The 25164-nt window shown below is 41.2% G+C and overlaps 1 protein-coding gene and 2 pseudogenes across 5 annotated transcripts in view; 2 read left to right on the forward strand and 1 right to left on the reverse strand.

Annotated features, from left to right (window-relative positions):
• Positions 1 to 25164, reverse strand: part of PIK3CB (phosphatidylinositol-4,5-bisphosphate 3-kinase catalytic subunit beta) — a 202107-nt gene that overhangs the window by 129906 nt on the left and 47037 nt on the right. Inside the window, exon 1 of one of the 5 annotated variants that reach the window (XM_053598900.1) lies at positions 8574 to 8816. The exons of the other annotated variants lie outside the window; for them this stretch is intronic. The gene's annotated coding sequence lies outside the window, so the exon portion shown is untranslated. Of the gene's footprint in view, positions 1 to 8573; positions 8817 to 25164 lie in introns of those variants that run through there. 5 annotated transcript variants of the gene reach the window in all.
• Positions 5261 to 25164, forward strand: part of LOC128591418 (60S ribosomal protein L15-like) — a 39025-nt pseudogene continuing 19121 nt past the window's right edge.
• Positions 23529 to 23627, forward strand: LOC128592926 (uncharacterized; annotated as a pseudogene).

The following is a 25164-nucleotide window of genomic DNA, read 5'->3' on the forward strand; positions in this document are numbered from 1 at the left end:
AAAAAAAAAAACCCTTAAACTGTAATTACAACCCATGTCCTGTCAATTGTTCACTTGCAGAAAGAGGAAAGAGTTTAAAGGTTCTCAGCTTCCCCAACACTGTGCCAGTAGAGCCACTGAATTTTACTTGTTTAAATCAAATGTGAAGCAGAAATTAACATAAATATGCTCAACTAAAAATTACTTTAGAATATCGCAGCTCAATTTACAATTGCCAAAATGTGGAAACAGCCTAAATGCCCATCAACCCAGGAATGGATTAACAAGCTGTGGTATATATATACCATGGAATACTATTCAGCCATTAAAAAAGATGAAGACTTTGCATCTTTTATATTAACCTGGAAGGAAGTGTAATGCATTATTCTCAGCAAAGCATAACAAGAATGGAGAAAACAAGAATCCTATGTAATCAATTCTGATATGAGAACAATTAATGACTTACGCACGGTGGGGTGTAGGAGATGGGGAAAGCAGAGAAAGGGAAGGGGGGCAGTGGGTGGTACACCTTTTGGGGGCGAAACTCTATCATGGGAGGGTCTTTATCTAACACAAGCAATCAATGTAACCTGGTTCTTTGTACCCTCAATGAATCCCCCGAAATAAAAAAATTTTAAAAAAAGACTATCACAGAAAAAACGTTGAAAGAGCCTTAAAGGGAATGTTTTGAAAATTAAATGCAATAGAAAGCCAGGCACGGAGGCTCTCGCCTGTAATCCTAGCACTCTGGGAAACTAAGGAAGGTAGACTGCCTGAGCTCACAGTCTAAAGACCAGCCTGAGCCAGAGCAAGACCTCATCTCTAAAAATTGCTAGGCGTTGTGGCAGGCGTCTGTAGTCCCAGCTACTTGGGAGGCTGACAAAGAGAATCACTTAAACCCAGGAGTTTGAGGTTGCTGTGAGCTGTGATGCCATAGCACTCTAGCAAGGGTGACAAAGTAAGGCTCTGTCTCAATCAATCAATAAATAAATTGCAATAAAATTTATCTAGTATTTTCATATTACATGACACACAAGTGAATGTTTACAAAAGAACAGAACATTAGCAGGGGAAAAGGCTTTGCATTTGGGATGAGAACTACATTTGCTATTGTAACGTTTAGGTTTCATTTACAGGCAACTTAAGTGATGGAATAGTGACTTATCTGGGCTTTGGCCATCACTTCCCACATTGCTCAAAGACAACAAATAAGCCTTAATGGTGATTTGTTTATAGTGAAGTATGCATTATACTGCATGTAAAAACTGAACAGTGTAGAACTTCATTTTCTAAAGATATTTCATCTGAATCATTACAATTCTATGTAAAAGATATCTCTAAGGTCAATAATTCACAAATTATTAAGGAATAATACTATATACCATATATATATGTGCCAAAATACTATATACCTTATCATTTATATTGAAATAAGATTTAAGGCTCAGCGCCTGTAGCTCAAGTGGCTAAGGCGCCAGCCACATATGCCAGAGCTGGCAGGTTTGAATCCAGCCCGGGGCCTGCCAACCAACAATGACAACTACAACCAAAAGATAGCCGAGCGTTGTGGTGGGCACCTGTAGTCCCAGCTACTTGGGAGGATGAGGCAAGAGAATTGCTTAAGCCAGGCAGTCCCTGTGGCTCAAAGGAGTAAGGCGCCAGTCCCATATACCGGAGGTGGCAGATTCAAACCCAGCCAGGTCAAAAACTGCAAAAAAAAAAAGAGAGAATCGCTTAAGCCCAGGAGTTGGAGGTTGCTATGAGCTGTGATGCCACAGCACTCTACTGAGGGCGATAGCCTGAGGCTCTGTCTCAAAAAGAAAAAAAAAGGAAGAAGATTTAAATGTATCCACTAAAATAAAAAATGGCATTCCAATTTGCTTTTATAAAACATGTACAAATAGGCACTGAGCCTAGAAATTGTTTTACCTACTAACCCTGTAATTTCAAGTCTATAATGTACCTATTTAAAAACCTGAATACAGAAAAAGTTTCTTTTTTTTTTTTTTTCACTCTGTCACCATGGGTAGAGTGCTGTGGTGTTATCATAGTCATGAAAGCACATATAGTAAAAATAAGATGGAGTCTGTCAGGCGAGGGCAGACACTGACACAGCTGATCTGGTCAGTTTAGGTACTGCCTGACTTTCACCCCCTATCTCCAATTCTTACTGTTTTCTAAATTTAGCTCCCACCCTAAAGATGCCTATCTTGAGTAGGTTCAGTGGATTGATTTAGGAAATTAACTTTTGAATTGGAATGTTATTGTGGATCATGAATTATACTGATGATTATTTAAAATGGATCATGGATTCAAGCAATTACTATTTAAGATAAGGGTTAACATGGTCTTCACTTTGAACTCAAATATATAAAACTGTAATGTTAGAAATGGAAGAACAGAACAGTCTTACAGAGGCTACTCTCACTGTTCTCCAGAATCCTGGACTTCTGACAAAGTTTGGTGGGCCCATCCCTGTCTCTGCATATTGGCTGACAGTGACAGGTGGCTGGACCCTCTTCATATGGTAACGGTCACAGCAACCTCAAACTCTTGGGCTCAAGTGATCCTCTTGCCTCAGCCTCTGGAGTAGCTGGGACTATGGGTGAGCCAGCCAAAGCTTCCCTTCTCCCTTCTACACCCTGTCCACCAAAAAAAGAGAAAAGGGGGGGGAGAAAAGAAAAGAAAAGACATCATGTTTAGACATTTTCTAAGCCCCTCTATGTCTTTAAAGAGGACCGCTGTTACCTCACTAGGGGAGAAGACAGCAGTGTTTGTGTAACTCAGTTCTCAGGCTCAGTTCTCCCTTTTGGCATAATTAATTTAGGGGGGTACTGAGATTTTCATTTTTCCTTTACACGTGTAAAAAGCAAAATATACAAATATAAAAAACTCTGAAATAACCTAACTGTCCAAACATGAAGGAATAATTAAATTGATATATCCACATGATGCAGTATTTAAAGTGAAGTTTGGCTCAGTGCCTGTGGCTCAAGCGGCTAAGGTGCCAGCCACATACACCAGAACTGGCAGATTCAAATCCAGCCTAGGCCTGCCAAACAACGACAACTACAACCAAAAAATAGCCAGGCGTTGTGGCAGGCATGTGTAGTTCCAGCTACATGAGATGCTGAGGCAAGAGAATCGCTTAAGCCCAGGAGTTGGAGGTTTCTGTGAGCTGTGACACCATAGTACTCTACCCAGGGCAACAGCTTGAGGCTCTGTCTAAAAAAAAAGTGAAGTTTGTTGTTTATATGATGTTTATAATGACATGAAAAAGAGCAAAATATAAAACAGTACATACAGTTGTTATGTATGTGCAACTGTATTTAACAGTTAGAAGAAAAGCCACATGTATAACTAAATGCACAGAAATTAAGGTTGAAGCAAAGATGCTAATACAGTTCAAAAGTCACTATAAAAAAAGTTTCTTTGTTTTAGGCGGTACCTGTGGCTCACAGTGGGTAGGGTGCCAGCCCCATATACGGAGAGTGTCAGGTTCAAACCCATCCCAGGCCAAACTGCAACAAAAAAATAGCCGGGCTTGTGGCAGGTGCCTGTAGTCCCAGCTACTCGGAAGGCTGAGGCAAGAGAATCACCTAAGCCCAGGATTTGGAAATTGCTGTGCGCTGTGTGACGCCACAGTACTCTACCAAGGCCAATAAAGTGAGACTCTGTCTCTATGTAAAAAAAAAAGTTTCTTTGTTTCAATGTTTAATGAAGTTTATAAACTCTTTTAAAAGTTCTATTATTCAGGACACTTTTCAATAAATCCAAAAGAAGGATTTAGGTTAGAGCTTGGTGGCTATCTATTCCACTCTGTTGCCCAGACTAGCGTGCCATGACATAGCATAGCCTAGCTCACAGCAATCTCAAACTCCTGGGTTCAAGCCATCCTCCTATAGGTGGCACCTGCCATAATACCCTACTAAATTTTCTGTTTTTAGGGTCTAACTTTGCTCAGACTGGTCTCAAACTCCTGGGCTCAAGCAATCCTCCTGCCTCAGCCTCCCAGAATGCTAGGATTATAGGCATGAGCCACCAAGCCCAGCCCTGGCTATCTACACTTAATATGTCTGTGTACATTAATCTTTCTAACCTACAGATTTACATACTTAATATTTAACCTAATTATAGAGAGGATATATCTATTAACATGTAGCATGCCTCTATAAAACAAAATCTTTTTATTATAAGCCAGGTTTACTTCAATGTCCATTAATGTAGAACAATTTTTTAAAACCACAACACATATGCTTAATGTATCAAAATGGTTTCTCTGACTACCCTAGACACAGACAAAATTAACTCTTGTCTTGCTTAAGAAAATCCTTTTCTTCTTCCTTAATATTTTTCTTCCTTAAAGAGACAGGGTCTTCCTCTGTTCTCCAGGCTGGAGTGCACTTGAACTCCTAGGCTCAAGAGATCCTCCTACCTCAGCCTCTGTAGTAGCTGGGATTATAGGCACGTGCCATCATATGCGGCTCTTTAATTATAAATGACTAAAACACAGTCTAAAGGCTCTCTGGTTCTACCATTCAACAAACAGCCAAATCTTTACAAGTAATACCAGCTACATCCCTGAGACACCATGATGAAAGTAAAAGCCAGAATAAACAGCATTGACCATACTGGGTACCTGGTCACCAGAGCTGCTTTTAATCTGGCAAAGTGGATATTCTCACCATCAATGACCCCTTTATTGACCTAAACTACATAGCTTACTTATTGCAGTATGATCCCACTCACACCAAGTTCCATCAAGGCTGAGAATGGGAAGCTTGTCATCAATGGACATCTCATAACCATCTTCCAGGAGCAAGATCCCACCAAAATCAAATGGTAAAAAGCAGGCACTGATTATGTTGTGGAGGCCACTAGCATCTAGAGCTTGCTTAGAGGGGAGCGCCAAACAGGTCATTATCTCTGCCCTGTCTGCTGAAACCCCAGTGTTTCTGATGATTGTGAACCACAAGAAATAGGAAAACCATTGTCAGCAATGCCTCCTATACTACCACCTGCTTAGCACCCCTGGCCAAGGTCATCCATGACAACTTTGGCACTGTTGAGGAACTCATGACCACAGTCCATGCTGAACTGTCACCCAGAAGACTGTGGATGGCCCTTATTAATAAGATGTGACCTGATGGCCATGGGGCTCTCCAGAACATCATCCCTGCCTTGACTGGTGCAGCCAAGGCTGTGGGCAAGGTCACCCCTGAGCTGAACAGGAAGCTCACTGGCATGGCCTTCCATGTCCCCACTGCCAACATGTTGAGTCATGGACCTGACCTACTGTCTGGAGAAGCCTTCCAAATACAATGACATCATGAAAATGGTGAAGTAAGCATCAGAGGACCATCTCAAGGGCATCCTAGGTTATACTGAACACCAGGTCTTCTTCTCTGATTTCAACAGTGACACGCCCTCTTCCACCTTTCATGCTGTGGCTGGCTCTGCCCTCAACAACCACTTTTGTCGGCCAGGCCCACTTTTGTCAGCCAGGTGTGATGGCTCAACCTGTAATCCTAGCACTCTGGGAGGCCAAGGCGGGTAGATTGTTTGAGCTCCCAAGTTCGAAACTAGCCTGAGCAAAAGCGAGACCCCATCTCTACTAAAAATACAAAAACTGAGGCAAGAGGATCACTTGAGCCCAAGAGTTTGAGATTGCTGTGAGCTATGATGCCACAGCACTCTACCCAGGGCAATAGCTTGAGACTCTGTCTCACAAAAAATAATTTTAAAAGGCTGGGCTCCATAGTTCAGTGGTTAGGGAACCAGCCACATGCTCTGGGGCTGGTGGGTTCGAACCCAGCCTGAGCCTACTAAACAACAACAAAAAAATAGCTGGGTGTTCTGATGTGCACCTATAGTCCCAACTACTAGGGAGGCAGAGGCAAGAGAATCGCTTGAACCCAGGAGTCTGAGGTTGCTGTGAGCTGTGACACTACGGCACTCTACCCAGGGCACAAGAAGAAAAGAGAAGCCCTATTGTTAGGGCATCCCTGGCTGCTCAGTACCCTCCCTCACTGAGAATCTCCTCTCAACACAGTTTCTATACCAGACCTCCTGAAGAATATAAGGGGCATAGAGAACCCCACCTTGTCATATACCATCAATAAAGATCCTGGTATAAATAAATAAATAAAGCCTATAAAATAGTCGTTAAGTATTTAACTTTTCATTCTATTATTATCTTTTTTAAGTCTAGTATAAGGCTCATCAATATTCGACCAGATGCACAGAGATTTCATTTTTTAACACACTACAAGGTTCTTTGGATAATATGGTTTCACCTACATATTTTGTGTGTACAGGTTGAATGGTATGACCTTGGATAAATTTACTTTATCTGAATTTCAGTTTCCTAATGAAAAAAAGGAATATTAATACCCATCTTGCAGAGTTAGTGTAAGGATTAAATGAAACAGTAAGTACAGAAAAGCACACTGCACAGCATTGACATCTAAAAGCACTAAAATTAATTTGCTTGGGAAAATTAGTATTAATAAGACCTGTCCCCAAACTCTCAAAGAGGAAGAGAAATGGAGAGCAAAAATGGATCATTCTCTCAGAGAGCTCTGGGATAATTCGAAAAAAGCTAATATCCACCTCATTGGAATCCCTGAAAGTGATGAAGTGGCCTCACAAGGCACAGAGGCCCTTCTCCATGAAATTATGAAACAGAATTTTCCAGACATGCCAAAAGATTCTGAAATTCAGATAGCAGACAGTTTCAGAAACCCAGCATGACTCAATCCGAATAAGACATCCCCCAGGCACATCATAATTAACTTCACTAAAGTTAATATGAAGGAGAAAATTCTAAAAGCAGCCAGACGCAAGAAATCCATTACCTACAAAGGGAAAAATATTAGAATGACTGCAGATCTCTCTGCTGAAACTCTTCAAGCCAGAAGAGGGTGGTCATCGACTTTTAATCTCCTAAAGCAAAGTAACTTTCAACCCCGGATCCTGTATCCAGCTAAACTGAGTTTCATTTATGATGGAGAAATTAAACACTTTAATCTTTAATGACATTCATATGTTGAAGAAATTTGCCATAACCAAACCAGCTCTTCAGGATATTCTCAGACCTATCCTCCATAATGACCAGCCCAATCCTCTACCACAAAAGTAAATTCACTCAGAAACTTTTGATCAAACTCCAACTTCCACACTGGCGAAAGGATTAAAAATGTCCACTGGACTTTCAAAAAACTCAATACCCAAAATTTTACCAGACTTATCAATATTCTCCATTAATGTGAATGGCTTAAACTGTCCTCTAAAGAGGCACAGGTTAGCTGACTATATACAAAAACTCAGGCCAGATATTTGCTGCATACAAGAGTCACATCTTACCTTAAAAGATATATATAGACTCAGGGTAAAAGGATGGTCATCCATATTTCAGGCAAATGGTAATCAGAAAAAAGCAGGTGTTGCAATTCTATTCATAATTGCTAAGTCATGGAAAAAGCCCAAGTGCCCATCGATCCACGAGTGGATTAATAAATTGTGGTGTATGTTCACCGTGGAATATTACGCAGCCTTAAAGAAAGATGGAGACTTTACCTCTTTCATGTTTACATGGATGGAGCTGGAACATATTCTTCTTAGTAAAGTATCTCAAGAATGGAAGAAAAGTATCCAATGTACTCAGCCCTACTATGAAACTAATTTATGGCTTTCACATGAAAGCTATAACCCAGTTATAACCTAAGAATAGGGGTGGGTGAAAGGGAGGGGAGGGAGGGGGGAGGTGGGCAGAGGGAGGGTGATTGGTGGGATTACACCTGCGGTGCATCTTACAAGGGTACGTGTGAAATTTAGCAAACGTAGAATATAAATGTCTTAACACAATAACTAAGAAAATGCCAGGAAGGCTATGTTAACCAGTGTGATGAAAATGTGTCAAAGGGGCTATAAAACCAGTGTATGGTGGCCCCATGATCGCATTAATGTACAGAGCTATGATTTAATAATAATAAAGAAAAAAAGAAAAAAAAAAAGACCTGTCTCTCTCCAATGAAAGAAACAGTCAGACCTCTTATTCACAGCAGACAATCACCAGTCTTGATTGTTAGGTGTCAAAGGAATCACAGTAGTATTTCTTTTTTTTTCCTGTTTTTTTGAAACAGAATCTCACTATGTCACCCTCAGTAGAGTGCTATAGCCTCACAGCTCACAGCAACCTTAAACTCTTGGGCTTAAGCGATCCTCTTGCCTCAGCCTCCCAAGTAGCTGAGAACACAGGCGCCTGCCACAACACCCAGTTATTTTTTGTGTGTGTCATTGTTGTTTGGGAGGCCCAGGCTGGGTTCAAACCTGCCAGCCCCAGTGTATGTGGCTGGCGCCCTAGCTGCTAAGCTACAGGCACTGAGCCTACAGTAGTATTTCTTAATATGTGGCCTCCAGTGATCTATCAGGTGGTTTGTTCAGGTGAATTTCCTGAAATTAAATATAGTTTCAACAGAAATCCCATAAAACAGTTCTGTGCTACCAGAGCTATGTTGTTTAATTTCTCAGTTAAAGTGATGTTATGAGTCTTAGCAAACGTATTTTTACTTCATTTCTGCTACAGAGTTTACCTTGGTGGCTCAGTGAGTAGGGCGCCAGCCCCATATGCTGAGGGTGGCGGGCTCAAACCCAGCCTCAGCCAAACTACAACCAAAAAATAGCCGGGCGTTGTGGCGGGCGCCTGTAGTCCCAGCTGCTCGGGAGGCTGAGGCAAGAGAATCGCTTAAGCCCAAGAGTTAGAGGTTGCTGTGAGCCGTGTGACACCACAGCACTCTACCCGAGGGCGGTACAGTGAGACTGTCTCTACAAAAAAAAAAAAAAAAAAAAAATTTATTTCACTGTTACTATTGCCTTCCATCATGTACGAGTGGTTCAAAAAAGTTCAAAGTTTTTTGAACTTTTTTCAGGCAGTGCAAGTGTCTCAGTGGGTAGGGCGCCAGCCCCATATACAGAGAGACCAAAATCAGAGAAGCATAATTCACAATTACATTTCTTATGACAAAAACAAGTACAATTTATGTAACTGCTAAAAAGGTTCCATAATCTAAAATAAAGTTACTGGCAGTGCAAAGAAAATAGAAGGAATTATTGCAGATTCTTTTATCAGATTACAATACTACATGCTACATAATATAAATGGCAAGTGCAGAGCAATTCCCATCACGTTTCTATATTTGTAAGTAGAAATGTTGCTTTATAGGGTGTCTATCATACAGGACCTATCTGAGGAAAAAGTGCTCAGTGACTTTTTCTTCTATTTATAAATGAAAACTCACACAACAGAACTGAAGTTTTTCCATTTAGTTATTCTGTGAGCCATGCTATAGAATCAAAAAGGGTAGCAATATGTACTGCTTATAGAATTTTAGCTGTCAACACACACCCCTGTGTCTAGTCTATACCTATAGTCAATGTAGTCAACAGTGATCTAAATACAGGTGTAAATATTTGACTATGTCTTATTACAGTTGTGCTCTAGTTTTACTAATTGAGATGCATTACATTTTAGTCACAAATGACCTTCCTTTAGAGTTAGAACGATACATTTTATTGTATGCATTTAGGTAGATTACACATGTACTATCTATAAGTTTCATTTCAATATAGCAAAGCAAGTATTTTTTTTAAATGCTACTAAAAAGGAGTTTGAATCCAACAGGATTTTAAATCACTGACAGAAACTTCTTTAAGATTATTCATACAGGCTGGGTGTGGTGGCTCATGCGTAAATCCCAGCAGTCTGGGAGGCCAAGGCAGGCTAAGCTCACGAGTTCAAGATCAGATTAAGCTAGAGCAAGACCCTGTCTCTAAAAATAGCTGGGTATTGTAGCCAGTGCCTAGAATCCCAGCTACTCAGGAGGCTGAGGCAAGAGAATCACTTGAGCTCAAGAGTTGGAGGTTGCTGTGAACTCTGATGAATGGGACTCTACCAGGGGCAACAAAGTGAGACTCTGTCTCAAAAAAAAAAAAAAAAAAAAGATTATTTATGCAGATCACCAAACTTCAAAGACAGGTGCTTTCTGGAAAGGTTAAACCCATTCATGTTCCCACTTCAGTACTCATTAATAGGATTGCCTTAGAGTTGTTTAATCTTAGTCAATGATCTAAAGGCAAAAAGTTCTTGTGAGTTAATTTGCTTACAAAAATCAAACTTTTTTCAGGCGGTGCAAGTGTCTCAGTGGGTAGGGCGCCGGCCCCATATACAGAGAGTGGTGGGTTCAAACCCGGCCCCAGCCAAACTGCAACAAAAAATAGCCAGGCATTATGGCAGGCGCCTGTAGTCCCAGCTACTTGGGAGGCTAAGACAAGAGAATCGCCTAAGCCCAAGAGCTGGAGGTTGCTGTGAGCTGTGACGCTACAGCACTCTACTCAGGGTGAGAAAGCAAGACTCTCTTAAAAAGAAAAAAAAATCAAACTTTTTTCATATTTACTGGAATCTGTATTTCTATTTAAATTAACTGTTACCGGTAGGCACCTGTAGCTCAGTGGCTAGGATACAAGACACATACACGAGGAGCTGGTGGGTTCGAACCCAGCTCAGGCCTGCCAAACAATAATGACAACTACCCGGGAGTTGTAGTAGGCGCCTGTACTCCCAGCTACTTGGGAAACTGAGGCAAGAGAATTTCTCAAGCCCAAGAATTTGAGGCTGCTGTGAGCTGTAACACCACAGCACTCTACCAAAGGCGATACAGTGAGACTCTGGCTCAAAAAAAAAAAAAAAAATTAATTAATTGTTATCCATTGCCTGCTTTGGAGCATCAGTGTTTTTCATTTCTAATTAATAAGATGTTTTTCTCTACTGAGGATTTTTTGTGGTAGGGATTTAGGCATCTCTAAAGTTACTTAAATCAAGGCTAACCCCAGAGATCTGAGACTTCTTGTGATCTGAGGATACCAGCCCAGGTCACCTACAAAAAGATTCCTAGATGTAGCCGGGCGTTGTGGCGGGCGCCTGTAGTCCCGGCTGCTCGGGAGGCTGAGGCAAGAGAATCGCTTAAGCCCAGGAGTTGGAGGTTGCTGTGAGCTGTGTGAGGCCACGGCACTCTACCGAGGGCCATAAAGTGAGACTCTTGTCTCTACAAAAAAAAAAAAAAAGATTCCTAGATGGTTTTCATTGAATATTATTAAATTTTGAGGATCAGGGACAGGGACTTTGTGACATGCTTAGAACTGCACAGAATCTCAAAAATGTATGGGAACATGTGACCATAGGAAGCTCTACAATTCAAACTTTTTACCCTAGTATTTTTCTTGCTCCTTCATGGATAATCACTGAACCAGTCCCTTCCTGAAACCCAATATTTGAAATAAATTAGCATTTCTTACTTAAAAGGCATTTAAAAATTTTAAATAACTCACCTTCTCAGCAACTTTTAAGAAATCTTTGCCAGATAAAAGTATAAAAAGAAATCTACATATATAATCCATAACATTGGTACTCCAGTCGAAAGGAAAATCATTATTGGTATTATTTCATCAGACTATCTAAGCTGATGAAAAAATTTTAACTCTGTAGATTCTCGGGTCTAAACAATGTTAAGAACTCTCCTACAAAGGTTATAAAAAAATCATCAAAGTTCCCCAGCATTTTGAGAGGTCCAAGCAGGAAGACAAGCTGAGATCAGGAGTTCAATATTAGCCTGGACAACACAATGAGACCCCATCTCTACAAAAAAAAGTATAAATTACTATGTTTTAAATCTAAGAGTGTGACAAAATAAAATAAAATAAAAATTAGCTAAGCATGAAGGTGGGATATGGAGGCTGGGCACCATGTCTCACGCCTATAATGCCACACTCTGGGAAGCTGAGGAGGAAAAATCAATTGAGCTAAGGAGTTTAAGATTAGCCTATTACGGGCGGCACCTGTGGCTCAACGGAGTAGGGCGCCGGACCCATATGCCAGAGGTGGTGGGTTCAAACCCAGCCCTGGCCAAAAAAAAAAAAAAAAAAGATTAGCCTATTACCCTGGGCAAGATGGTAAGACCCCACCTCCACCAGAAAAACAAAACTTATCCTGGCATGCTGGCCCATGCCTACAGTACCAGTTACTCAGAAGGCTGAGACAAGGAGGATCACCTGAGCCCAGGAATTTGAGGTTGCTGTGAGCTATGATGATGCCTCGGCACTCTAGCTGGGGCAAAAAAAAAAAGTAATGCTCATAAATCATAAATCTTTTCAGAATTCTAGTTTTCAGTCGACTTTCCACTTTTCTAATCTAAATTTTCAATTACATATACTCTAATATCAACAAGAGATAAATTACCGCAAATGAACACGTCCATAAAACATATATTTCATTCCCATTGTCTTTTCCTCTCACCACTCCCTTCCTAAAGCCCAAATGAATGGGTAACTGGCACTAATTGTTAAGCCTATTTCAATCAATGTTTGACCAAAACCATGTTTTAAGGTAAAAATGATTATTTCTCTAAATAGATAAAAGACTTTCTTGATGGCCAAGCAGAATGGCTCACTGTTGTAATCCCAGCACTTTGGGAGGCCAAGGCAGAAGGATCACTTGAGGTCAGGAGTTGGAAACCAGTCTGGACAACATAATGAGACCCTGTCTCTACAAAATAACTTTTAAAAATTAGCCAGGTGGGGTATTCATGGCCTAACACTCCACAAGGCCAAAATGGAGGACTGCTTGAGCTCAGGAGTTCAAGACCAGACTGAGCAAGAGTGAAATGCCCCCTGTTCATCTATCTCTACTAAAAATAGGAAAATTAACCATTGTGGCAGATGCCTATTGTCCCAGCTACTCAGGAGGCTGAGGCAGGAGGATTGCTCAGGAGTTTGAAATTGCTCTGAGCTAGGACGAAGCCATGGTGCTCTAGCATGGAGAAACAGAGTAAGACTCTCTCCAAAAAAATTAGCCAGGCATGGTGATGCACAGCTGTAGCAGTAGTCCTAGCTACTTGCAAGGCTAAGGCAGGGATCACTTGAGCCCAGAAATTCAAGGCTGTAGTGAGCTATAATGGCACCACTGCATTCCAGCTTTGACAATACAGCATACAGCAAGATGCTATCACTGTCTCTCTCTCTCACACACACACACACATACACACACAAAAAAAAATACTATTATGTGCCCATAATAATTTAAAATAAAAATATGTATGTATGTGTGCATGTATGTGTGTGTATGTATGTAGATATATGTATATATAGGAGGGAGAGAGAGAGAGACTTTCTCCAGCCTTTGAAGATATAGCTACAGGAATTCTCTCCTACAGAAAGTACTTTCTGTTTTTGAACTTTTTTCTTGGGCGGCACCTGTGGCTTAGTTGATAGGGTGCCAGCCCCATATACCGAGGGTGGTGAGTTCGAACCCAGCCCCGGCCAAACTGCAACAAAAAAATAGTTGTGCATTGTGGCAGGCGCCTGTAGTCCCAGCTGCTCGGGAGGCTGAGGCAAGAGAATCACCTAAGCCCAGGAGTTGGAGGTTGCTGTGAGCTGTGACCCTATGGCACTCTACCAAGGGTGATGAAGTAAGACTGTCTCTCCAAAAAAAAAAAAAACTTTTTTCTTGACTGGGCTCAGTACCTCACACCTATAATCCTAACACTCTGGGAGGCCCAGGCAGGAGGATTGTTTGAGATCAGGAGTTTGAGACCAACTCCATCTGTACTAAAAATACAAAAACTAGCCAGGTGTTGGGTGAGTGCCTATAGTTCCAGCTACTTGTGAACTATGATGCCACGGCACTCTACCCAGGGACGACAGAGTGAGACTCTGTCTCAAAACAAAACAACAAAAAAAAAATTTTTATTTCTTTTTCTTTTTTTTTCTTTTTTGAGATAGCATCTTGCTCTGTTGCCCACATTAGAGTACAGAGGCATCATCCTAGCTTATTACAACCTGAAACTCCTGGGCACGAGTTATCATCCTGCCTAGCTCACACTACGGGTGCATGCCACCACACCTAGGCTAGTCTCAAACTCTTGGCCTCAAGCAATCCTCTCACCATAGCCTCCCCAAGTGCTGGTATTACAGGTATGAGCCTTTAAACTTTTCACTTTAAACGTTTTTGTTTATTAAAAAAAAAAAAATAGAAAAATTACCCAACATGTAACTGTACAGTTGGAAAACAAACACCTACTGCAAAACAAACCACTGTCCAGGTCAAAATGCCTATATCTCAGCAGACTCCTTAGCTTTTTCTCCCAGACAGCAACCCCTTCCCTCTACCTAACATCCCACCCACAAGCTGACTTACTTGGTAAACTCTTTTTTGTTTTTAATCATGTTAGGCAGCAGCACAGGAGTAAAGCAATATCCAAATAATTCTAGCTAATTGGATACATTTTTATACCCATCATCCAAATACATATTTTAGACAAAAGCCCCATTGTCTGGATGACAGCTTTTGTGTCTCTCTCATACCAGTGATGATAAGTCCAACAGACAAATCTTCCTTCCAGAAATGGTATCCAATCAATACTGGCTCTTATTTACAAGTGACATCATGACAATCAGGAATGACTGTTTGTGTAGCAAAGGATACCCGCATGTAACTGCAGTGAGAGTGAGTCATTAGCCGAATTATACAAGTGTGTGGTGATGCTGGTGAGTAACTAACCAACAGCCCTCACATCTAGGAACTGAACCAGTGCCAGAAAGCCATCTGGATGGCAAACAGTAACATGAGAAGAATTTTAAATAGCTTACAGCTGTAGAAAAAGCACTATTCCAGGCTCTAAAATCTTTTGGTTATTTCTGTCTACAGTCATTTTGAAAATAAGTTATAATACATAAAAATTAAAAGAGCATCCTATAAAGCTGGCATTTCTCCCAAGCCATTTCAGGATTACTCCTTTGCACACTGGTTTAAGTTCAGTATGTACAAGTATTTATCATTTGTTCGTTTTAAACCTTTTCCTTGGAGGCCAATTTTCTTCCCTATCCAGCCATGAACTACAAAATGCTTCTGTGTGTAGCTTTTATTTCTCCCTTACTACTGAAAGTAAAAGGACTAAAAAAAAAAAAAAAAAAAAATTGCCAAGTCTTTCACTGCCAATTGCCTCTAGAGGACACAGTAAGCCAGAAGCAAGCTAATGGTATCGTCTCAGTGGTATGCCTTAACCAAGAAGAAAGGAAAACCACAGAAGGACAAAGAGGAGCAATGATTGGAATTCATGTTAATGAATATTTAGCAAGCCCTCATTCTGTTTAAGATACCGTATCACACACTTGATTGGGGGATGAGGGGATTACAAAAATAAAACATGGACCAGTTTGCATCCCAGTCTGTACCAGATCTGTACTTAGATCTGCTGAGAGAGACAAGTGGGAGGCAGGTCTGTTCTGTTTCTTTCAGATGGTGCTCATTCTTCCACTTCTGAAGGGAATAAAACACAGAGACACTAAAGAATTCTTGGAATCATTTCATAATTCAGCTTTTACAAAGCATGTTCGCTGTCAAATTTCTTGTCACGTTTCAATTAGAAAAAGCTTTTTAAATATTAACCTGTAAATTTTAATTATTAAAGTTTGTAAGCATTTTACAATCTTATAAAAAAAAAACACAGGAACACTAAAGACTTCGATGTCTGGTGCAGTGTTTTCTACAACTTCACAGGGCCTCGACTATAACAGATGAGGATGAAAGTCTGGGAAAGGGAAAATAGCTGCCTGAACTTTTCAAGGGATGGCAAGGTGTGGGGATCAGGGTACCTCACCAATACAGTGGAGGCAGCACCACAGTATCGCTGTTATGAAACCCCCTCATTGCATCACTGCCCCATCCTATAACCTGCACACAATGGAATGAGCTTTGGACGTATAACAAATGAAATCATGTCACTAAATCTAGGAGCCCAAGACATCTGAAATCTTTATCTGTTTATGCTTTAAATTCAGCTTTTGGATACTGAATTTATAACATTTCTCTATACACAATATTTAGTTTCAAAAACCTCAATTACAGCATTCAGATTAGTTTTTTTTTACTCCACACATATACAAATACACCATACACACCCACACATACAAAACACACACACCACTTCAAGAAACACACCCTTACCACACACACACCTAAATACAGATTATTTTTTCACTTTCCTCTTAATTCTTTTTTTTTTTTTTGAGACAAGAGTCTCTCTATGTTGCCCTCAATAGAGTGCTGTGGCATCACAGCTGACAGCAGCCTCTAATTCTTGGGCTCTAGTGATCCTCTTGCCTCAGCCTCCCAAGTAGTTAAGACTACAGGCGCCTGCCACAATGCCTGGCTATTTTTTTTTTGTTGTAGTTGTCGTTGTTTAGCAGGTCTGGGCCAGGTTTGAACCGCCAGACCCCGTGTATGTGGCCGGCGCCCAAACCACTGAGCTATGGATGCTGAGCCTCTCCTCTTCTTTTTCTTTTTCTTTTTTTTGGGAGACAGAGCCTCAAGCTGTCGCCCTGGGTAGAGTACCATGGCATCACAGCTCACAGCAACCTCCAACTCCTGAGTTCAAATGATTCTCCTGCCTCCGCCTCCCAAGTAGCTGGGACTACAGGCGCCCGCCACAATACCTGGCTATTTTTTACTTACAGCCGTCATTGTTGTTGGGCGGGCCCAGGCTGGACTGGAACCTGCCAGTTCAGGTATATGTACCTGGTACCTTAGCTACTTGCAAGCCTCTCCTCTTAATTCTTAACACACCATTTCAAATGCTGCTTTGTTATGGAACAGGATTTTCGTTTTACCAATTTATACCCACCCACATTGCTTACTTTCACAAATAAATTTTTGACTAAGGACAAAAAGCTGAAAAATGACATTCATATCCATTTCACCACTACTACAACACCAAAGTAATTAAAAATAGATATCCTGAGTGAATGCAGCTATTAAAACAAACCTACACTTTTTCTAGGCTTTATATTTTAACTAATAGCAACTGTTGAAGGCCCATTTGACTTTACTTTTCAATGCTAAAACTGACACTATCTGGAAACTGTGGAAATATTCTCAAGGGATTAAAATGTATTGGATATACCAAATGTAGACTATAAATGTCTGAACACAATAACTAAGAAAAAAATGGCTCGGCGCCTGTGGCTCAAGCCACTAAGGCGCCAGCCACATACACTGAGCTGGCAGGTTCGAATCCAGCCTGGGGCCTGCCAAACAATAATGACAGCTGCAACCAAAAAATAGCTGGGCATTGTTGCGGGCACCTGTAGTCCCAGCTACTTGGGAGGCGGAGGCAGGAGAATCGCTTGAGCCCAGGAGTTGGAGGTTGCTGTGAGCTATGATGTCACAGCACTCTACCCAGGGAGACAGCTTGAGGCTCTGCCTCAAAAAATAAATAAATAAATAAATAAAATGAAATAACTAAGAAAATGCCATGAAGGCTATATTAACCAGTTCGATGAAAATATTTCAAACTGTATATAAACCAGCTCATTGTACCTCATGATTGCATTATTGTACACAGCTATGATTTAATTTAAAAAATTAAATTAAATTAAAAAAATGTATTGGATAAAATGTTAGCAATGAAAGGAAGCTTTAAGAATCTAAGTAATCTGGGCGGCACCTGTGGCTCAGTAGGTAGGGCCCCAGCCCCATATACCAAAGGTGGTGGATTCTAACCCGGCCCCAGCCAAACTGCAACAAAAAAATAGCCGGCGTTCTGGCAGGCACGTGTAGTCCCAGCTACTTGGAGATTGAGGCAAGAGAATCGCCTAAGCCCAGGAGTTAGAGGTTGCTGTGAGCTGTGACGCCATACCACTCTACCAAAGGCAACATAGTAAAACTCTGTCTCAAAAAAAAAAAAGAAAGAGAAACATGCAATTACATGATAAATAGCTCTGTTGTCATGACCTGTGGTGATTGTAAAACACTGTCCCAAAATTCTTTTACATTTCTCCCATAGAGGGGGGGAGTAGTATGTTTCCTCTCCTTAAATCTGGACTCTGTGACTTCTTGCCCAATTGAATACAGCAGAGGTGAAGCTCTGCCAATTTCCAGGCCCAGGTTTAAGAAGCTGCAGCTTCCGTCTGCTACTCTTAAGAAAACTGTGAGATGCTTACTCTTAGAAGGTACCCATCATGCAGTCAGACAGCTCAGAACAAAGAAGAGGCCATGGGTAGGTGTATTGACCAACCCCAGCTTACTATCAGCACCAAGAGCCAGACTTCTGAGTGACGAAGTCTGCAATAACCCCAACCCTTAGAATTCAAGTTTCTCCACTTGAGAAAGAAAAGTTGAGCCAAAGAAAAGTTGACTGTGCTGTAGGCCATCCAAATTTCTGACCACAGAGCCAGGGAAAATAAGATCCATGCTTTACACCAATAACTTTTGGGGTGGTTTGTTACAGCAAAAGATAAATGCAGCGTTAAAAATTAGACTGAGATCAAATATACAATTTACTATAGTCAGGAATTCATTTGTATCTTAAAAACATGTGTATGTAGATAACACCATCTTCCTATGTACAGAGAGGGTTCAAAAAAAAGTGTACAAATTCTAAGAAAGGAAAAATCTGTATTAAAATTGCAATACTCAATATACACTGATAATGTTTGTTATCTTGTATTTTGTATCTTATATCTCTTGTAATTGCAGAAGTCAAACATGACTTGAGTATTACAATTTTAATACAGGTTTTTCCTTTCTTAAAATGTGTATACTTTTGGGCGGCGCCTGTGGCTCAGCGGGTAGGGCGCCGGTCCCATATGCCGGAGGTGGCAGGTTCAAACCCAGCCCCGGCCAAATTAAAAAAAAAAAAAAAAAATGTGTATACTTTTTTTGGTACACTCTGTATAAATACACACACACACATAGTAGAACCTCTGTAAGTTGACCACCCAACTTAACAAACTGGTCACCATTAGGAACTAGGCCTATTGTACTGATACACACATGCGGTGCGTGTCCCATCTGTGAAAATCAGATCAACTTAAAGAAGTAGTCAATGTCAGGAGGTGGTCAAATATGGAGGTTCTATTGTATACATATCTGTAAACTAAAGACATTTTTCTTTTTCTTTTTTTTGAGACAAAGTCTCACTTTGTCACCCTCAGTAGAGTGCTGCAGCATCACAGCTCACGGCAACCTCAAACTCTTGGGTTCAAGTGATCCTCTTGTTTCAGCCTCCCAAGCAGCTGGGACTATAGATGCCTGTCACAACACCAGGCTTTTTTTTGTTGTTGTTGCAGTTGTCATTGCTGTTTTAGCTGGCAGGGGCCAGGTTCAAATCAGCAATCTTTGGTATATGGGGCTGGGGCCCTACCCACTGAGCCACAGGTGTCGCCCTTTTTTTTTTAAATAGAGTCTCACTCTGTTGTCTGGGTCAGAACACTTGGTGTTAGCCTTGCTCAAAGAAACTCAAACTCCTGGGTTCAAGCAATCCATCTGCTTCAGCCTACCAAGTAGCTAGGAGTTCAGGCAAGACTTTTTTTTTTTTTTTTTTTTTTTTTTTTTTTGAGACAGAGTGTCAAGCTATCACCCTGGGTAGAGTGCCATGGTATCACAGTCACAGCAACCTCCAACTCCTGGGCTTAAGTGATTCTCTTGCCTCAGCCTCCCAAGTAGCTGGGACTACAGGTGTCTGCCACAGACACCTGTAGTGTCTATAAAAATAGTGGCTATTTTTTGGTTGTAGTTGTCATTGTTTGACAGCCCCAGGCTGGATTCGAACCTGGTGTATGTGACTGGCGCCTTAGCCGCCTGAGCTACAGGCACCACCCTAGGCAAGACATTTCTTACAAGAAAAATTTCTTCTGACACTCACATATACATATAACTTCAGTATATCATCAGCAAACAACTTTGATCACAATCACTCAGACCAAAATTCTACTGAAATTTTGGGGGCGTCTGTGGCTCAAAGGGGTAGGGCGCCGGCCCCATATGCCGGAGGTGGCGGGTTCAAACCCAGCCCAGGCCAAAAAAAACTGCAAAAAATAAAAAAATTCTACTTAAATTTAAACAGAATTAAGAATTTATTTCCTTATTTATTTATTTTATTTAGTTTTTTAGAGAGAGTCTCATTTTATCGCCCTCGGTAGAGTGCTGTAGCGTCACAACTCATAGCAACCCCCAGCTCCTGGGCTTAGGCGATTCTCTTGCCTCAGCCTTCCAAGTAGCTGAAACTATAGGCGCCTGCCACAACGCCTGGCTAATTTTTTTTTTTTGGTTGCAGTTTGGTCAGGGCTGGGTTCGAACCCGCCATGCTCAGTATATGGGGCTGGCGCCCTACTCACTGAGCCACAGGCGCCGCCCCAGAATCGAGAATTTAAAATAAAAACTAAAATTATTATTTTGTAGAATAAGAAAAAAATTAAATTACTTTAATTAAATTACTTTAATTTAAAATTAAATTACTTTAATCTCTTTTTTTTTTTTTTTTTTAAGACAGAGTCTCACTTTGTCTCCCCCATAGAGTGCTATGGCATCACAGCTCACAGCAACCTTCAACTCTTGGGCTCAAGCAATTCTCTTGCCTCAACCTCCCAAGTAGCTGGGACTACAGGCACGTGACACACAACACCTAGAGTTTTTCAATTTGTAGAGACAGGGTCTTGCTCAGGCTGGTCTCAAACCTGCAAGCTTAGGCAATCCACCCACCTCAGTCTCCCAAGTGCTATGATAACAGGCATGAGCCACCACACCCAGCCCACTTTAATCTTTAGTGTTATCATTTCCAAAGAAAAAGGCAGAATGGGTTCAATAAATTTTAAAAATTGTATCTTCATATAAAAATTCAACTCCATTGGGCAGCACCTGTGGCTCAGTGGGTAGGGCGCTGATCCCATATACAGGGATGGCTGATTAGAACCCGGTCCTGGCCAAATTGCAACATAAATAAATAAATAAATAAATAAAATTCAACTCCATCACTCAACTTTGTTCTGTATCAAACTTCAGTTATAAAAACTATCAAGACAATTTCCTTGAATTCATAATGCTAACACCATATAAATTTATGAATAAATTGATGCCAACTTTCTTGTTTTTAAGCATACCTGTATTTAAAATTCTATTAAAATGTAGAATAAACAAGTTCTCAACTTAACATTTCAAAAGTAACTAATACCATAGTAACATATTTATAACTTCGTACTAGCACATAAACTCAGAATTACTTCATCTCACATAATAACCTTCCAAGTGCTGCTGTAAGACTATGAGGTAGTTTACACCCAGAACTTGAGTAAAGCTACAGAGCAGACAATGATTAAAACTACCTTTAACATCTCCTATTCCCTCAAAACTGAGTTGAAACAAGGTAATTGGAAAAACAACAGAGACACTTTGTGCCTTTTTCATTTAATTACTAAGAAAAAGGATATATGTGTTATAAATCTTCTCAGTATACATCTCTATACCTTAGAAATTGAGATCTACAGAAATAAGATGATTGTACAAAGGTCACTGTAATAGAGAATGCTTTTCATTCTCCAGTTATGGGATTGTGGCTGGGTACTTGGTAGACTACACATTTCAATTTCCTGTGCAATTAGCAGTTCTCTCCAATGGAATGTTGAGTGGAAAGGACCTGGCCCAGTTATGGTCAGGGCTTTTAAGAAAGCTGGTGTGGCGCTTACACCTCCTCTTTCCTCTTCCACTGGTCAAAGGGAATAACAGAGTCACAAGACGGCAGAAATTACTTGGAAAAGAACCACCCACCATTGAGGACCATACACCTTAACTGCTCTTAAGAGTGAGAAATAAATGCCTATTGTGTCTGACCCATTATTTTCAATCTGTTACAGCAATTTAGGCTTTACTAATTTAATTAAATACAGTCTTAGGTAGCAGTAAGGCCATGAGCAAAATGCACACATCCTCCCTCAGTAAAAGTCAGCCCAATATTGATGTGTTTTCCTTATCACCCTTCTACATCTAAACAAAATTAACCAACTATAAAAGGGGGAAGGTAAAATTGATGAGACAACCATTATGACCCCGGCAAATCATTCACTTCTGCTGCAACTCAAAGGCAGTCATCTTTTTTCACTAAGTGGCACAGCATATTTTCAAATTCCCTGGTAGAAATGGGCAAATTCACAGCCCTTGTTCTCCTCTTACCCCTTTCTGACTAGAATTACCGTATTTTCACAAACAACTGCAGGGGTACAAAGCATGGAAATTAAGGCAGATAAAGCCAAGATGGTGATATTTTAAAAGAGATTTTCAGGGCCAGGCACAGTGGCTCATGCCTGAAATCCTACCACTCTGGGAGGCCAACGTGCATGGATAGCCTGAGCTCAGGCGTTCAAGGCCAGCCTAAGCAAAGCAAGACCCCGTTTCTAAAAAAATAGCCAGGCATTGTGGTGGGCGCCTGTAGTCCCAGCTCCTTGGGAGACTGAGACAAGAGGATCACTTAAGCCCAAGAGTTTGAGGTTGCTGTGAGCTATGACATTAAAGACCCGGCCCCATGTACCAGGGGTGGTGGTTCCAACCCAGCCCAGACCTGCTTAACAAAAAAAAAGAAAAAGAGAAATTTAAAGGAAGAGAGGAAATTAGCTAGGCATCCAAAGAAAGAACATATGCAGAGACCTGAGAAGCAATAAGCATTTGATAAATTCAAAGAATTTTTTTTTTTTAAGACAGAGTCTTACTATGTCACCCTGGGTAAAGTGCTGTCGCATCACAGCTCACAGCAACCTCAAGCTCTTGGGCTTAAGAGATTCTTCTGACTCAGCCTCCCAAGTAGCTGGGACTACAGGTGCCTGCCACAATGCCTGGCCATTTTTTGTTTGGCAAGCCTGGGCTGGGTTCAAACCCGCCAGCTCTGGTGTATGTAGCTGGTGACCTAGCTGCTGAGCTACAGATGCCAAGCCTCAAAGGAAATATTAAGAATAAAAGGAGGCAGAGAACAAAGGCATAAAGTCCCAGCTACTCAGAAGGCTGCACCAGGAAGATCACCTGACCCCAGGCATTTGACATTTGAGGTTGCAGTGAACTATGATGAGGCCACTGCTCTGTGGGGGGCGGGGAGGGTCAGAGTGAGAACATGTCAAAAAAAGGGAAGAAGTGGAGGGCAAACGGAGGGGAAGGGGGAGGAGAAGGGAAGGAAAGGGAAAGGAATGTTTAAAATTAGGCTGGTGCTCACTCTTTGTTCCCAGGTTCCTTTACCATTTTAAAGAAACAAGTCTCTCTTGGGTACACAGAAGCAGGACAAAGACAGCTTTGGAGACTTCTCACAAAAATAACATATCTGTAGCCATGAGAGGCATATAATAGTGACTACTTATTAATAATTCTTAAAACTTTAAATACAGGCTCGGCGCCTGTGGCTCAAGCCGCTAAGGCGCCAGCCACATACCCCTGAGCTGGCAGGTACGAATCCAGCCCAGGCCCACCAAACAACAATGATGGCTGCAACAAAAAATAGCCGGGCGTTGTGGCAGGTGCCTATAGTCCCAGCTACTTGGGAGGTGGAGGCAGGAGAATTGCTTGAGCCTAGGAGTTGGAGGTTACTGTGAGCTGTGATGCCACAGCACTGTCCCCCAGGGGGACAGCTTGAGGATCTGTCTCAAAAAAAAAAAAAAACTTTAAATACAAAATTTAGATCCTATTTTTGCTTTAGCAGCACATTAAATTTGGAACAATACAGAGAAGATTGGCATGGTCCTGGTGCAAGGATGACACTCAAATTCATGAAGGACATCATAGTTTTAAAAAAGAAAAAGAAGAGCGGTGGCCCCATATACCAAGTGGGTAGGGCACAGGCCCCATATACCAAGGGTGGTGGGTTCAAACCCAGCCCCAGCCAAACTGCAAAAAAAAAATATCCAGGCGTTGTGGTGGGCACCTGTAGTCCCAGCTACTCAGGAGGCTGAGGCAAGAGAATTGCCTAACCCCAGGAGCTGGAGGTTGCTGTGAGCTGTGACGCTTACAGCACTCTGCCGAAGGCAATAAAATGAGACTCTGTCTCTATAAAAAAATAAAAAGAAAAAGAAAATTTGGGGCAGCGCTTGTGGCTCAAAGGAGTAGGGCACCAGCCCCATATGACCAGCCCGGCCGAAAACTGCAAAAAAAAACAAAAGAAAAGAAAAAGAAAATTTGTCTGGATGTGGTTGCTAATGCCCATTATCCTAGCGCTCTGGAAGGCTAACAACAGGAGGGGTACTTGAGGTCAGAAGTTGGAAGAGCAACATAGCGAGACTCCGTCTCTACAAAAAATAGAAAAATTAGGCAGGTATGGCATGTGCTATTGCCCCAGCTACTCGGGAAGCTGATGTAGGAGGACTGCTTAAGCCAAGAAGTTTGAGAATGCAATGAGCTACAATGACACCACTAAATTCTAGCTGGAGCAACAGAGCAAAGTTCTGTCTCAAATAAATAAATAAATAATTTGGACACTATCTAGAAATAACATAGGTGATTTCTAATTAAATTTTAAATATAATAAATTTCATAAAATTTACATAAAATGTACTCTGTATTATGCATAAAACTAGTAACAATAAACAAAACTGTATTTAACAATATATGTGACTATTTAAACATACTCATATATTAAAAAAACTATATTGACATCAACAAGGCAGCTATTGGGCGGCGTCTGTGGCTCAGTGAGTAGGGCGCCGGCCCCATATGCCGAGGGTGGCGGGTTCAAACTCAGCCCCGGCCAAACTGCAACAAAAAAATAGCTGGACATTGTGGCGGGCGCCTGTAGTCCCAGCTGCTCGGGAGGCTGAGGCAGGAGAATCGTGTAAGCCCAAGAGTTAGAGGTTGCTGTGAGCCGTGTGACGCCACGACACTCTACCGAGGGCGGTACAGTGAGACTCTGTCTCTACAAAAAAAAAAAAAAAAAAAAACAAGGCAGCTATTTATATTGCCCTTTATGTACTACTTCCTCTATCATGTGGCAGTCAAAAGCTAAGATGCTTGTAGAAAAGAAAACAGTTTTGAAAGGTCGTGCTATGCAGACAGCTAGAATTTCATTCACAATATCCTCACTGTTATGAACTAAAGTAAAATCTTAACCCCCACCCAGCTGAATGAATGAACCTAAAGCTGAGTAGTTCGCTGTAAGAATGGAAGTCAGACATGCCTCCTCAAGCCACCTCCCTTCCGGAGGTAGCCTTTGTAACACCTTAACAAGCTTAAACCACACCTGTGGTTCATCAATTTACTTAACAGATAACTTGAGTTTGGGTACACCTTGGCTAGACTCTGATTAACAGACTTCCTTAACTTAAAACATTCCA

Source organism: Nycticebus coucang, chromosome 8 (genome assembly GCF_027406575.1).
Source record: "Nycticebus coucang isolate mNycCou1 chromosome 8, mNycCou1.pri, whole genome shotgun sequence".
Lineage (NCBI taxonomy): Eukaryota > Metazoa > Chordata > Mammalia > Primates > Lorisidae > Nycticebus > Nycticebus coucang.